The sequence below is a fragment of the Rhineura floridana genome, chromosome 5 (assembly GCF_030035675.1).
Source record: "Rhineura floridana isolate rRhiFlo1 chromosome 5, rRhiFlo1.hap2, whole genome shotgun sequence".
NCBI classification, from domain to species: Eukaryota; Metazoa; Chordata; class Lepidosauria; order Squamata; family Rhineuridae; genus Rhineura; species Rhineura floridana.
Genome location: NC_084484.1, coordinates 93,829,989 through 93,843,139, shown reverse-complemented (window position 1 = coordinate 93,843,139; position 13,151 = coordinate 93,829,989). Strand labels below are relative to the sequence as shown.

The 13,151-nt window shown below is 41.2% G+C and overlaps 1 long non-coding RNA gene across 1 annotated transcript; it reads right to left on the bottom strand.

Annotated features, from left to right (window-relative positions):
• Positions 1-432: 432 nt before the first annotated feature.
• LOC133385870 (uncharacterized) lies at positions 433-4,903 on the bottom strand. The gene is made up of 3 exons (XR_009762989.1): positions 4,815-4,903; positions 4,408-4,597; positions 433-2,630 (listed from the first exon to the last, which is right to left on the bottom strand). It is a non-coding gene; the product is annotated as an uncharacterized LOC133385870 (long non-coding RNA).
• Between the last annotated feature and the right edge of the window lie 8,248 nt (positions 4,904-13,151).

Genomic DNA, 13,151 nt, shown 5'->3' with positions numbered 1-13,151 from the left:
GATGCAACAAGCAATCTTAGAGGTTTTGGAAGAAGGTGCTGAAAAGAATTATAGACATAATGGATGAAATAAATGCTTGCTAACGTACACAAGAAATGGGTAATGGCCAATTTTCATGTGCGTTCCTTCAAATTTTAAAAGGCTAGCAAATGCAATAAAAGAAGTAAATGGTAAGATGAACAAGAAGCTAATATATTGAAAGAAGATGATTACATGAGATTTAATATTTTATCATTATTGTTCCATGCAATCACTAATGTTGGTAAAGTGTTTTATTTGAATAAATAAATAGTTAAAAATGCAAAGTTTAAAATTCAAATTTTAAAGAAAGTTTTAGAAACACTGCTGATCTTGTAAGCTATTTTGGGAGCCATTTTGGCTAAAGCAAGAGTAAAAGTTGCTTTAAAATAATCATGATGATGATGATGATGATACATAATATGTAATATAAGTTAGGAAAAGGATATAACTTTTACGCACACAAAATATATGTTTTATATTATACATACATACACACAGAAATATTTGATATAAACATTCTAATATAATGACATTTGTTGCAATATGGTTATTGAGGTTAAATATCATCCAAAAATAGTTGTCTGAACATTATTTACAGAAATGTTAAACATTAATTGAAAAGTAATATTTAAAATCAAAAGATATTTATTTGCAAAAAAAGAGGTGGGATGTAACAGAACAAAGGATCACAATACAGAAACTGTGACTGTTCACCCCCGCTGGTCCTCCCTTGAATGTTTTAAAGCTCAAGTGGAAGTGGTGGGCTTCTGGTAGCATTTATTAATGATCAATCTAGCTAGGATGAAGCCAACTTAAGTTTTAAGATGTTTTAATTTTTAAAAAAGATTTTAAAATATGTTATTGTTTTTGTTATTATTTTCTAACCCGAAAGTCTCCAGGCGACTTACAACACTGTTAACAACAAAAGTAAATATACCATAACAAAAACAAAATAATAAAGTAACAATCACCATCATACAGTCACAGAAAGCTTTGGCAGCAAACTAATACAAACCATAGCATCTCAGCCTACAGGAAATGCTGGGAAAAAGAAAAGTCTTTACCTGGTGTTGAAAAGATGTCAATGAGGGCACCAGGTGAACCTCACTAGAGAGTGTGTTCCACAGATGGGGAGTCACAACAGAAAAGACCCTCTTCCTTGAGTCTCTCTCAAAGGGGGAAAACCTGAAGAAGGGCCTCAGTAGAGTTTGTTTGCCACTCTGGGCTCCTTTGGGAGGAAGGATGGCATATAAATTCCATAAATATATGAACAAAAAGTCCCTGTTCTAGTGTGTTATAGCAATTGAGGGTGGATGAGTGCCAGATGTTTGGATTCAAGTGCCCAGGTTCTAAGCCATTTAAGGATATAAAGGTGATAACCAGCACCTTGAATTGTGCTTAGTAATGGACCCTGTTTTGACGCTGGTATGATGTGGTCCCTATGATCAGTGAAGGTTAATATCTGGCTGCTGTATTTTGAACAATTAACTAGTTTCAGAGCTGTAGGCAGCCTCATTTATATTATAGCAGTCCAAATAAGATGCTATCAGAGCATAGAGAACAGCAGCTGGTCTATTTCCATCAAGCAGGGATCAAAACCAGTAAAAGGCACTTCAGGCCACAAGGGCCTCCACAAAGACTCTAGAGCATAATGGACGTCAGAGCATTTTATATGCATATATCAATACAGAATAATCCCATGCACATCTATTAAAAGTAAGACCCATTGTGTGCAGTGGGGCTTCTAGGAAGATTTGCATAGAATTGCAGCCTTACTGGGTATTTGGAAGGTCAGGGAAGGACTACAGTATTGGGCCACAAGGAGAATTTGATGACAGATGAACTACTACCTATTTTGGCTCTTACAGAAAGCACTATTGGGAAGTAACCCTCTTGTTCACTGAACATGTATTTGCTTATTAAGTAAAAGTAAATGAAAGACTGAGGTGGCGACAGTGATAAGCAGCAAATCTGTTTGATCAGTTGGGAGCCGAACTGTGTTGATTCATGCTTTGAAGAAGCCGATTTCAAAGTGCTCACAGGAAATGCTCCAGCAGATAAACTTTGTCCTTCAAGGTTCATCCCAGACACCATTCAGCTTTTTGCACTTTGTTATCTGATCAGACCATTTTATGATTCCAGGCTGAAAAAACTCTCCCAATAAAAATGACTCCAATAAAGCCCAGAGCTGACTTGCTTCTTTAGTAATGAATGAGTCTCTTTGCCTTGATACCTTGTTAAACACAGCAGCTACTGGGGATAATTCGGAGAGGGAGTGACTCCTTAATTTTGATAGTGCAAGTTTTATTAATTTAGCAACTATTACTAATATGCAATTTCATGGCACAAAGTGACTTTTGTGTATGTGAGATCTTTTTTAAAAAGTAACACAAATGATAAATAATGAGAGAAAAGGACATTCTAAATGGGAAGGGTCATAGCCCAGTGGTAGAGCATGTTGGATGCAGAAGGTCCCAGGTTCAATTCCCAGCATCTCCAGGTAGTGCTCGGAGAGGCCTGAGGTCTGAAGCCCACAGAGCTGCTGTCAGTCAGTGTAGACAATACTGAATGAGATGGACCAATGGTATGACTCAGGATAAGACAGCATCCTATGTTATACAGATATGAAGAAGTGATAGAAAAAAATCAACAACTGTAAAATAGCTATTTATTTACAGTACTTATTAGCCACCACTCTAAGAACATAAGAACATAAGAAGAGCCTGCTGGATCAGGCCAGTGGCCCATCTAGTCCAGCATCCTGTTCTCACAGTGGCCAACCAGGTGCCTGGGGGAAGCCCGCAAGCAGGACCCGAGTGCAAGAACACTCTCCCCTCCTGAGGCTTCTGGCAACTGGTTTTCAGAAGCATACTGCCTCTGACTAGGGTGGCACAGCACAGCCATCACGGCTAGTAGCCATTGATAGCCCTGTCCTCCATGAACTTGTCTAATCTTCTTTTAAAGCCATCCAAGCTGGTGGCCATTACTGCATCTTGTGGGAGCAAATTCCATAGTTTAACTATGCACTGAGTAAAGAAGTACTTCCTTTTGTCTGTCCTGAATCTTCCAACATTCAGCTTCTTTGAATGTCCACGAGTTCTAGTATTATGAGAGAGGGAGAAGAACTTTTCTCTATCCACTTTCTCAATGCCGTGCATAATTTTATACACTTCTGTCATGTCTCCTCTGACCCGCCTTTTCTCTAAACTAAAAAGCCCCAAATGCTGCAACCTTTCCTCGTAAGGGAGTCGCTCCATCCCCTTGATCATTCTGGTTGCCCTCTTCTGAACCTTTTCCAACTCTATAATATCCTTTTTGAGATGAGGCGACCAGAACTGTACACAGTATTCCAAATGTGGCCGCACCATAGATTTATACAACGGCATTATGATATCGGCTGTTTTATTTTCAATACCTTTCCTAATTATCGCTAGCATGGAATTTGCCTTTTTCACAGCTGCCACACACTGGGTCGACATTTTCATCGTGCTGTCCACTACAACCCCGAGGTCTCTCTCCTGGTCGGTCACCGCCAGTTCAGACCCCATGAGCGTATATGTGAAATTAAGATTTTTTGCTCCAATATGCATAATTTTACACTTGTTTATACTGAATTGCATTTGCCATTATTCCGCCCATTCACTCAGTTTGGAGAGGTCTTTTTGGAGCTCTTCGCGATCCCTTTTTATTTTAACAACCCTGAACAATTTGGTGTCATCAGCAAACTTGGCCACTTCACTGCTCACTCCTAATTCTAGGTCATTAATGAACAAGTTGAAAAGTACAGGTCCCAATACCGATCCTTGAGGGACTCCACTTTATACAGCCCTCCATTGGGAGAGTTAAATTATCTCAAAGCAGCTTAAGACAAATTCAAAAACCCAAAAACAGGAATACAAAAATGTAAAAACAGCCTCATATCTACAAAATACCCCAGAACTAAATGAACCAGCAATAATAAAACACCCACCCACCCAAAAATAGAAAAAGACAGTTTTCCCAATTTATCCATTACAAAAAGCAGTACGGCAATAACATTAATGCATAGGCCAACTGGAAAAAAATAGGTCTTTAGGCCCTTTCTAAAGGATTGGAGTATGGTAGCTAGGAATGTAAAAAGGCATCATTGTCTGTTCTGCCCTGTATCCATCGCAGGCAGTACCATTTGCATTCTGCTGCAATTCAGGTTCCACAAAAAGCAACAACATTTGGCTTACCATTCACTGTGGGCAAATTTAATAACGTAATTAATTATGTTATTATATGATTACACACCATTCATTTAAGTGGGGGAGGGATAACGTCATAAATAATGTACTGAAAAGATAACGATACTTAATTGCGGACTGAAAAAAATGACCATAATTATTTATCGTATTTGCCTACCTGACTTCTTTTCCTGTTTGCAGACAGGAATCCAGAGTGATTTCTGTCACCATTTCCAGTTACGATGGAATTACCCCTAGCGGTAGCTTTCTGGAGGTTCCTCATCCCTGATGCAGAAAGAATTTCAGAATGCCGGGTAAGAAGGGATTGTTCTGGTAGTGTTGCTGATCCAGACTTTAGGGACAAACACCTGCAGAAGAAAACCTGGTTACTGTTCCTTTGCATATATAAATCTATTTCTGTGGATGCAAATATAACATCTGTGCATTTACTAACAGCAAGGGTGAGCCAAGGAAAAGCAAACAGGGGGAGGAACAACTGGCTACAGCAGCTCTGAAATTATAGAGTGTGCCATATGACAGTAATTCTTAATTGCTCTCCCAGGAAGGCCTCAACTTAGTCCTTACAGGAGGAATTAGCCTTCCTTCAGGGCCTCACACACTTTCCCACGCTCACAGCCCTGCCAGTTATAAATGCGTGGGAGCCCTGCAGTTTCGGTCAGTCAGGTAAACTTGGGTTTCTGTTAGTTGGACTGCATACCTTTCGGGTTCTATCAACATGCAGCGCGCAGGAGAATTCCTGACATTTTTGTCATAGCGTCAGAAGCAGAACAAATGCCAGTGACCTGCTGTCCTGCCAGGACTTCTGCCGTTACCTTTTATTTTGAAGTCAAAGGTTAGGCCTATTTAAGTAAATCCTCTGCAATGTGCCAAATAATCTGACCTTCTGGTTTTATTCTCTTAATTGTTTCAGGGATTCGTATTCTGCTTCTTGTTGTCAGTCCAAAAAGAAAGCCGGGGGGGGGGGCACCCTTCCTCCCAACACAGGAGCCTTTGAAGAATTTTAAGAGCTTTCAAAGCCCACCTAGTTTTCAGAGTTGAAACATCAGTGAACTGAGGGTGCCTCTGGGTAATCGTTTACACCGTGTTAGTAGGAAATAGGAATTTTTTTATACGTGTCTGAAGTTTGCAGTATGCCTCTGGGAACCCAGGAACACCACTTTTCACTTAGGTACACATACCTAAGTATATGTGCACTCAGGTAAATGATCAATGATCTTCCTGTTTGGCATTAATTTCTATTAACTTGGGTGGTTGCAATTCTGCACACAGTCAAGCTGCTTAAATCCTATGGACTTTAACAGGCTTTAAGCTGATTATTCTTTTGTGGCTAAATAATAAACAAACCATCAAATAACTAACTAAATAAAAAGCATTCCAGTGACTGAAGAGGTTTATTGACCAAAGTCAGTGTAATGCTATTTGGAAAAAGAAATAGTGGGGAAACCTTTATTCACCTCACTTATTTCACTGGGGCCTTAATTCATATCACTGAAAGAAAGGAAAAGGAAAAGAGTCAGGGGAATACTTCTTCAGACTATCAAGGGAGTATATATTGAGCCTAAGAATATGCAATCTGCTCTAATGGGGCAAATCTTAGTCGATGTAGTCCAGTCTTCTGTAATCAATAATAGCCAACTAGGTAGATAATTTTAGACCCGAGAGTTAAAGGTCTTGCAACCCCACCATTTAGACTGCCATGTGTTTTGTTTTATTTATTTATTTATTTCCTGCTCTTCCTCCCAGTAGGAGCCCAGGGCAGCAAAGCACCCAATTAACCCTTCCTGTCTTCCCGGACCCTGCAGGTTCATGTAGAATTCCTTCTACATTCCTGATACATTAGAGCAAAAAAAGAAAAGAAAAAAGACAGTTTGCTGACTTTGAATTTTTTAAAAATAAAAGAAATACTTTGAGCATGTACAGTTTCATATTGCAAATGTATTTAAATCATAGCATCATCATGACTATAGGAATATTTGCTTCTGCAGGCCTGATGCAAAACATATTTACTTGGGAATAAATACCATTTGGTTCCAGAAAAGGATTGTGTGTTTTTAAAGTAAAAATGATAAAATGAACATTTGTAACTGTGTTCAACTAGCTGCTCCCAACTATAAAATGGTTTTAAAAACAAGAAGAAAGGAAGCTGTGAGGATGAGTGTCAGCCCAGGTGCTGCCCCAGGCTGGTGGTCCTCATCCTCATTCTCCATGAGGTCATTGGGGGGGGGGCTGGGCTACGGAGCCTTAGACTTTGGCCCTAAGGTACAACCCTGGCTATATCACTGCAACCAGATGTTCCTAAGAAGCTCACATAGCCATTACCTGTTATTTTACCTGAAATGTATATTATGATGTTAACCTGAAGTAGTGGTGCTGGTGAAACTGGCCTAGACATTGTCTGAGCTGCTGTGACATCATGGGATGTTTATTAATATTCTAACTGGTGCAATTCCATGGGAGTTGGCTATCCCTGTTCTACACACTTATTTGGGAGTACGTCCCATTGTACTCAGTGGGGCTTACTTTTGAGTAGACAGGTAGCAGTAATAGGACTATTGCTGGCTAGGAGATGAATACCATCTTCAGCCTCCCCGGCCCTTCTGCTCTTGTTCCTGCACCTGGAGAACTGCAGGCTGTCGAGGAGCCAGAAGGATGAACCAGCTATCCCCACCCTGGAGAGCAACTGTAAGAGCTTTGCCACTGCTGTAGCTGTTTCCACAGGGAAGCTGGTTATGTGGGCGGCAGTTGTGTTTCTGGTGAGAGTACAAAGACAACTTATGAATATATAAAGCATGATTTATGGTGGCCTGGGTTTTGGTATTTTATGTTTTCATTGATTTATTGCATGGTACTTTTCAATTTGTATTTACTGTAATTTTATTGTATTTTCTTTTGTATTCTTCTGCTCACCACTTTGGGCATTTGCAAAAAGTGGTATACAAATAAATCTATGATGATGACGACGACATGCATAGGACATGCATTGTCCTGAACCTGAGTTTGTGTCTGGTAATGAACTGGATGAGGGTGAAGTAGATGAAGCTCAATCCAGGCAAGATGGAAGCAGTGTGGACTGGTAGTTCACCCACCTAGGTAAATGATGTGCAGCCTATTCTAGAGGGGTTGCATTTCCTCTAAACAGACAGGCATGCATTGTGAGGGTGCTTATCCATCCAGCACTATCATTAGAAGCTCAAGAGACCTCTATGGCTTGAAGTGCCTTTTATCAGCTTTATCTTATATGCCGGCTGCAACTCTACCTGGATGGAGATATCTTGGCCACAATTATCCATGCTCTGGTAAACACCCATTTAGGCATTTGCAATATGTTACATGTGGACCCTATTTATGAGTTGGTTTTAATTTATACACTATTTATGAGTTGGATTTAATTTAATTAAATTTAAATTTAATTTATTTATGAGTTGGTTTTAATTTAATGAGTTAATAATTTAATGAGTTGGTGTAGTAGTTAAGGTGCTGAACTATGACCTGGGAGACCAGGGTTCGAATCGTCACAAAGCCATGAAGCTCCCTGGGTGACCTTGGGCCAGTCAATGCCACTCAGCCTCAGAGGAAGGCAATGGTAAACCCCCTCTGAATACTGCTTACCATGAAAACGTATTCATAGGGTCACCATAAGTCGGAATCACCTTGAAGGCAGTCCATTTCCATTTTTTAACCTTTGAAGCCCTAAACAGCTAGGGCCCAACTTACCTGAAAATACACATGTAAGAAGGCATTGTTTTCCATTGTGCTCTGTATTTGTCACATACAGCACTGTTTCCATTTCGCTGCAGTTCATCTTCTGCCAAAAAGTACATTATCTGTCTTGCTGTCCACTGTGGTAATTTATGTAATTCATTATGTAAATTATATATATTGTGTTGTCATTCCACTCCATTCATTTCAATGCAAAGAAAACACAATGAAAATGGGGCGGGGGAGATGCAGTCAATCATGTATTGTTTGTGGATTGAAAACAACAGCAAATACCAATATTTGCCGGATTGATTTCTGTTCCAGATGTGGGACAAATAAGCAGACATTGACAATTTCACTTCTGTTTCCATTTTCTCTGGAATTCTCTGAATCCTACCTAAAAATCTCCACTTCCCATGTATGTCTATGCAAACCTTAACATCTTTTTTTGCTCTCACTCTGTTGAGCCTCTGCTTCCCCACAAGGGCCAGGGAGGGGGGAGACATGAGTTCTAGGTTTCCCAGCTGTCAGAGGGCATGGAAGACCAAGGAATTGTTGAGTCTGAGCAAAACCTTGGGAGGGGGAGTGAGTTTGACTCCGGGCCAGTTCCCACGGATGGCACAGTCTCGGAAGCAGAGAGCAGCTGCCCCCAGACAGGTTGAAGGAGCCGTTGGAAGATGTGTCAGAGGGGGCATTGACTCCCCCTTTACCAAGCGGTTCTTGGGATGCCTCAAGCGCATCACCACCCCCTGACCTGGAGCCAGTTGCTAAAGAGACGGTTCTTTCGGACAAGCCATTGGAAGCACACACCCTGTCACCCCGCTCTCGAAGCAGTGAGAAGCAGACAGGACAAAGGCAGGAGGAGCCAGAGATTACGATCTAAAACTTTCCCTACTTAAGACTGCAGCTCTCTGGGTTAAGTTGCTGAGTCAACTTTCTTCACATGTTGCAGAGCATGTCTAGAGTGCAGTTAGGGACTTCTAGTGAGCTAGCTTAGAGATTTCTATGAAACATACTGCTTTTGATGTATCCATTACTTTAATAAAACAAGATTTGATTGCACCTGTGTCTCAGCCTCGCGAATCCCGCTCTGAACAGGACACACTCCAAGTCCCCCTGCCCAGTGAAGTGAGGTGGATAACCAACAGCCCTTTAGGGAGTGGCATCTGGTTACAGAATACCCTTCCCAGCAATGTTTCAGGAACCATCCTTGTGGTCTTTTCAGTGCCAGGTGAAGACCTCTCTCTTCATCCACGCTTTTTAAATAACTTATGTAGTCTGGTCTTCTTGTTTTTTTAAATCTGCATTTTAACTTTGGGATGGCCGTAAGTTGTTTTCTTGTTATATTTTGTTCTGCTTTTGGTTTTACTGTTTTATGTTTTATTTTATATTTGAACAGTTTCATACTTATCTATTGGAACCAGCCCAGAGACGTTTATATTATGGAGCGTAAATGTGCAAGAGCCCAGCAGGACACTGGATGTGGCAGATGCACTTTCTTTGGCAGCATCCCACTGCAAGTGTTAGGATTGCAACTGAAGTCTCCAAAATACTACTTTTCTTTTTTTTTAAACTCACGGCTTTAAATTGAAGAAATCAACCTGTTTGGCACATTGGAACCCATTACCTCCATCCTTCTTTTTATAAAGTTGGCTCTAAAATGGATCTCCCCCCCCCCTGAAGTTTTGTGAATAAAACTGTGCTGCAATATGTCGTGACTAACATACCATGAAGCTTTTATTCAGAGAGCAGATGAAGCCGGTTCGTTTTAGAAAGGAGTAGGAGTCGGAACATTCTGTTGAAAATGACAGAGCAACCCTTGCTAAAAAATCCAAGAAGGGTATGTTTGAGTCCAACTGCCTTCAGATCTTGGTGTCAAAGGCTGGGGAAGGCTATATTGGGTTTATCAGTTGAAGTTATACATTATACAAGAACATTGTAGCATTTTATGACAGGGGGTGGCATGTGATTGCATGCCACTATCTTGAAAGTGCCGAAATATAAAAGAGCCGTCCTCCTCCTTGCAGTTATTTTTATTGATTTGATTCCAGGGACTGTGATTTAGCACAACACAGCTCATGGTGGCAGATGTATGCATAGCTAGTAAGGAAGAAGCCGGTGGGGTGGGGGGAGATACAAAGCCAAATGATAGCAGGCTGTGGAATAAGCTCTACAGTGACTAAGGATGTTGTTTGTTCATACACTCCCTTCCCCAGACTTGCTCCTGTGCAGCCTCCTACTAGACCTTCTCTTGCAGCCCTCCCATTCTACAGATATAAGCTAGATAGCATTCGGAGAGACACATTTTTGAAATGGGGAAGTCTAATGAATGTGATAGAGATGTCCGAGGCAGCTCAGAAGAGGTGGGGGGGGTTGCAAGAAAAGGCTGTCTGCTGAGTAATGACTTACGGTTGTCAGTTTGTCGAGTGCTAGGGCTCACCTATAACCACAACCTGCCTCATAGGATCTCTTTCCTAGAGGTCATGCGCCAGAGCCAAGTAGTGGATAGACAGAGACCGCTAAAAAACTTAACGTGTACTGCTCTTGCATGTGCTCAAGTCCCCTGTGACTAGGGATGGAAAGATCTATCGATTTGGGTTCTCTCAGTTTCTCATTTTTCCAGACTTAAGTCCAGTTCTCGGCATTTCTGCAGCAATTTGCTTTTTTTTTTTTTTTAAATCCTCATGAAAATTCTCCAACATTTTAGTGCAAGTTTCTCCAAATAAACAATTTTTTCTAGGCACATTTTTGCAAGCAATTTCTCATCATATAATGCATTTTGTATGTTATTTTCACTCATGTATTCATATTTATGAAAACTTTATCCTAATATATGCATTTTTGTAAACATTGCTGGTTTGGCAAACTGCATTGCAAAATTCAAATAAGTGCACATTTCTAAGGATGGCTGTGTTTCGGTTCTCATATTGTTTCGGAAAGTGCAGATTTGATAGATTTGGCTTGAAATGTGAACTGAATCAAGTTTCTTGCCTGTTCCAATCATGACTAAGCAATAATACATCCATACATGACTAGTCAACACAGATCATCCTTACACAATCCAGAGTGATTCACAAGGGCAAAGGAGGAAGTAAAAGTGCAGAACTCAAAGAGCTGATCGCAGATGCAGTTTCCTTGTTAAGCCACATGTTGTCAGGAGCTACTAGATCTGTGTAAGGCTGGGGTGTGTGTATGAAAGAGATGTAGCTCAGTAGTAGAGGATCTGCCTTGTGTGCAGAAAGTCCCAGGTTCAATCCCTGGCATCCCGAGGTATGGTTGTGATGTGAAAGACTCCTGGCTGAAATCTGGGAGAGCCACTGCCAGTCAGTGTAGAGAATACTGAGCTAGATGGACCCTGTATAGGGCAGCTTCTGACGTTACCACGTGATGAACACCTAAAACGCAGGTGACAGTGAAGTACCTTCAGGGCTTGGACTGGCTCTCATCACTTGGGATCTTCGGGCAGAAAGGAATATAAATGGTTTCCTGCTTCAACTGCGCCTTGCTTGAGCAATGTGGTCCTCCTGAGCTCAGGTGTGCTCCTGTGTCCTTGGTTATTCCTTGGCCCTGATTACTGGTTTGCCCCATGGATTCTGGTTCCTGACTCACCACCGACTACTGCCCATGGTCCAGACTCAACACTATTGATCAATTTATCTGAGCATTTATATTTCACCTTTCTAGTGTAAATACACCACTCAAGGAAACTTAAAACAGTATAAATCAAAGATAAAAGAGACACATACTGTATTAATGTACACATAAATGCAGCATGCATTATTAAGGAATTGAGCATGAAGAGATGCTGATAAATAATTTATACTCATTTTACAGAAGGCAAATACTGAGTTTCTCATCCAAAGGACAATCAGTAAATGCATGGCAGAGAACTCAAATCTCATGCAATGCATACCTCTCAAGGAAATGAGCCAAGCCACAAATCAGACAAATCCAGGGACACTGAAACAAAATGATAAGGAGCAAATCTGACAACCTTCTTCTGCCTTCCCCCTTCTCCTCATCCCATGCCTAACACAAAAGTACTGTATGCGGTGGCAGTGGGCTTGTGCTATAAAACACTCCATGTCTGAAGTCTGGCTGCTGCCACCTGCCCTGGATTCCTTCTCCCTCTTCTCCAATTTGGAGGGTTCCCCTCCAACTTTCTGCCTTAATCTCCTTTACAACCTGCTTCCTCTGCATGCTGCAAAATGCTACATTGTGGCAGGAGAGGCTGGTACAAAGAGCAAAGTGGAACATAGCCCTCCCAAGATTCTGCACCCCTCCAAAAAACTCCAAAAGCCATAGGCTAGTCTGTCACTAATACCCACAGTAATATTAATACATTTCCACTGATAGGCTTCCTAGTAGAAGTAGATGGTTCTGCCCTCTGTCTCCTGGGAGGGAAATGGTTAAAAAAAACCCCAAGCATAGGATCAGGCTGCAACTCTAAAAATATTCAGTCTTCTGGATCCTGAATGTTATAGGCCAGATTAAATAAAGGACAAGGTGGGAAAGAGAGCTCATGGATCTCACTTGGATTGCACCAAGCCTGATCATAGATTGGGGTCTGCTGGTAGATCTCTAGGTGATTCACAGTAGATCAGCAAGGGTTTCTGATGCCCAGTGGTTTAGCAACGGCAACAATGGCTTAAAGTGGGGTGCTAAAATAAAGAAAACTAGCCAGGAGATAACTTTTGTGTGAAAGGGCTGTGAGATCAGTTCACTCTTTGTATCAAAAACAAATTCATATGCTTGAAGATGCTCAGAGGCACCCTTGTATTTAATTCTATGTGTATGCTCAGAGGCATCTGGTTGTGGCTGGTAATCTTGGGGTTCTAGTGAAAAACAAAGTAGATTTGACAAGTCTGGAGTCTGGCCACACTCCTCTTGTGAGCTGCCCCTGGACCTTTAAGGGATGGTGAACCTTCTTCCTGTTCCACCCCATCCTGGAGCTGTAGGTTCCCCCTTTTGCTTTAAGAGATGTTGAATTATGGAGATCTCCTATGAGAAAATTCACAGTCTCACACAGACTTCTTGATTTCTCTGAGAGCTATATCTCTGCTACCAGCATGTTTGTAGACAAATATGGATCTCTGAAGACATATGATGTAACTGTATGCATGGCTGCTAGTAGTGGAGAAAGCAGGGAGATTTCTCTACATCAGTTTGGTCCCTAGATTTGCAACACAGTGTGTCTTTGTA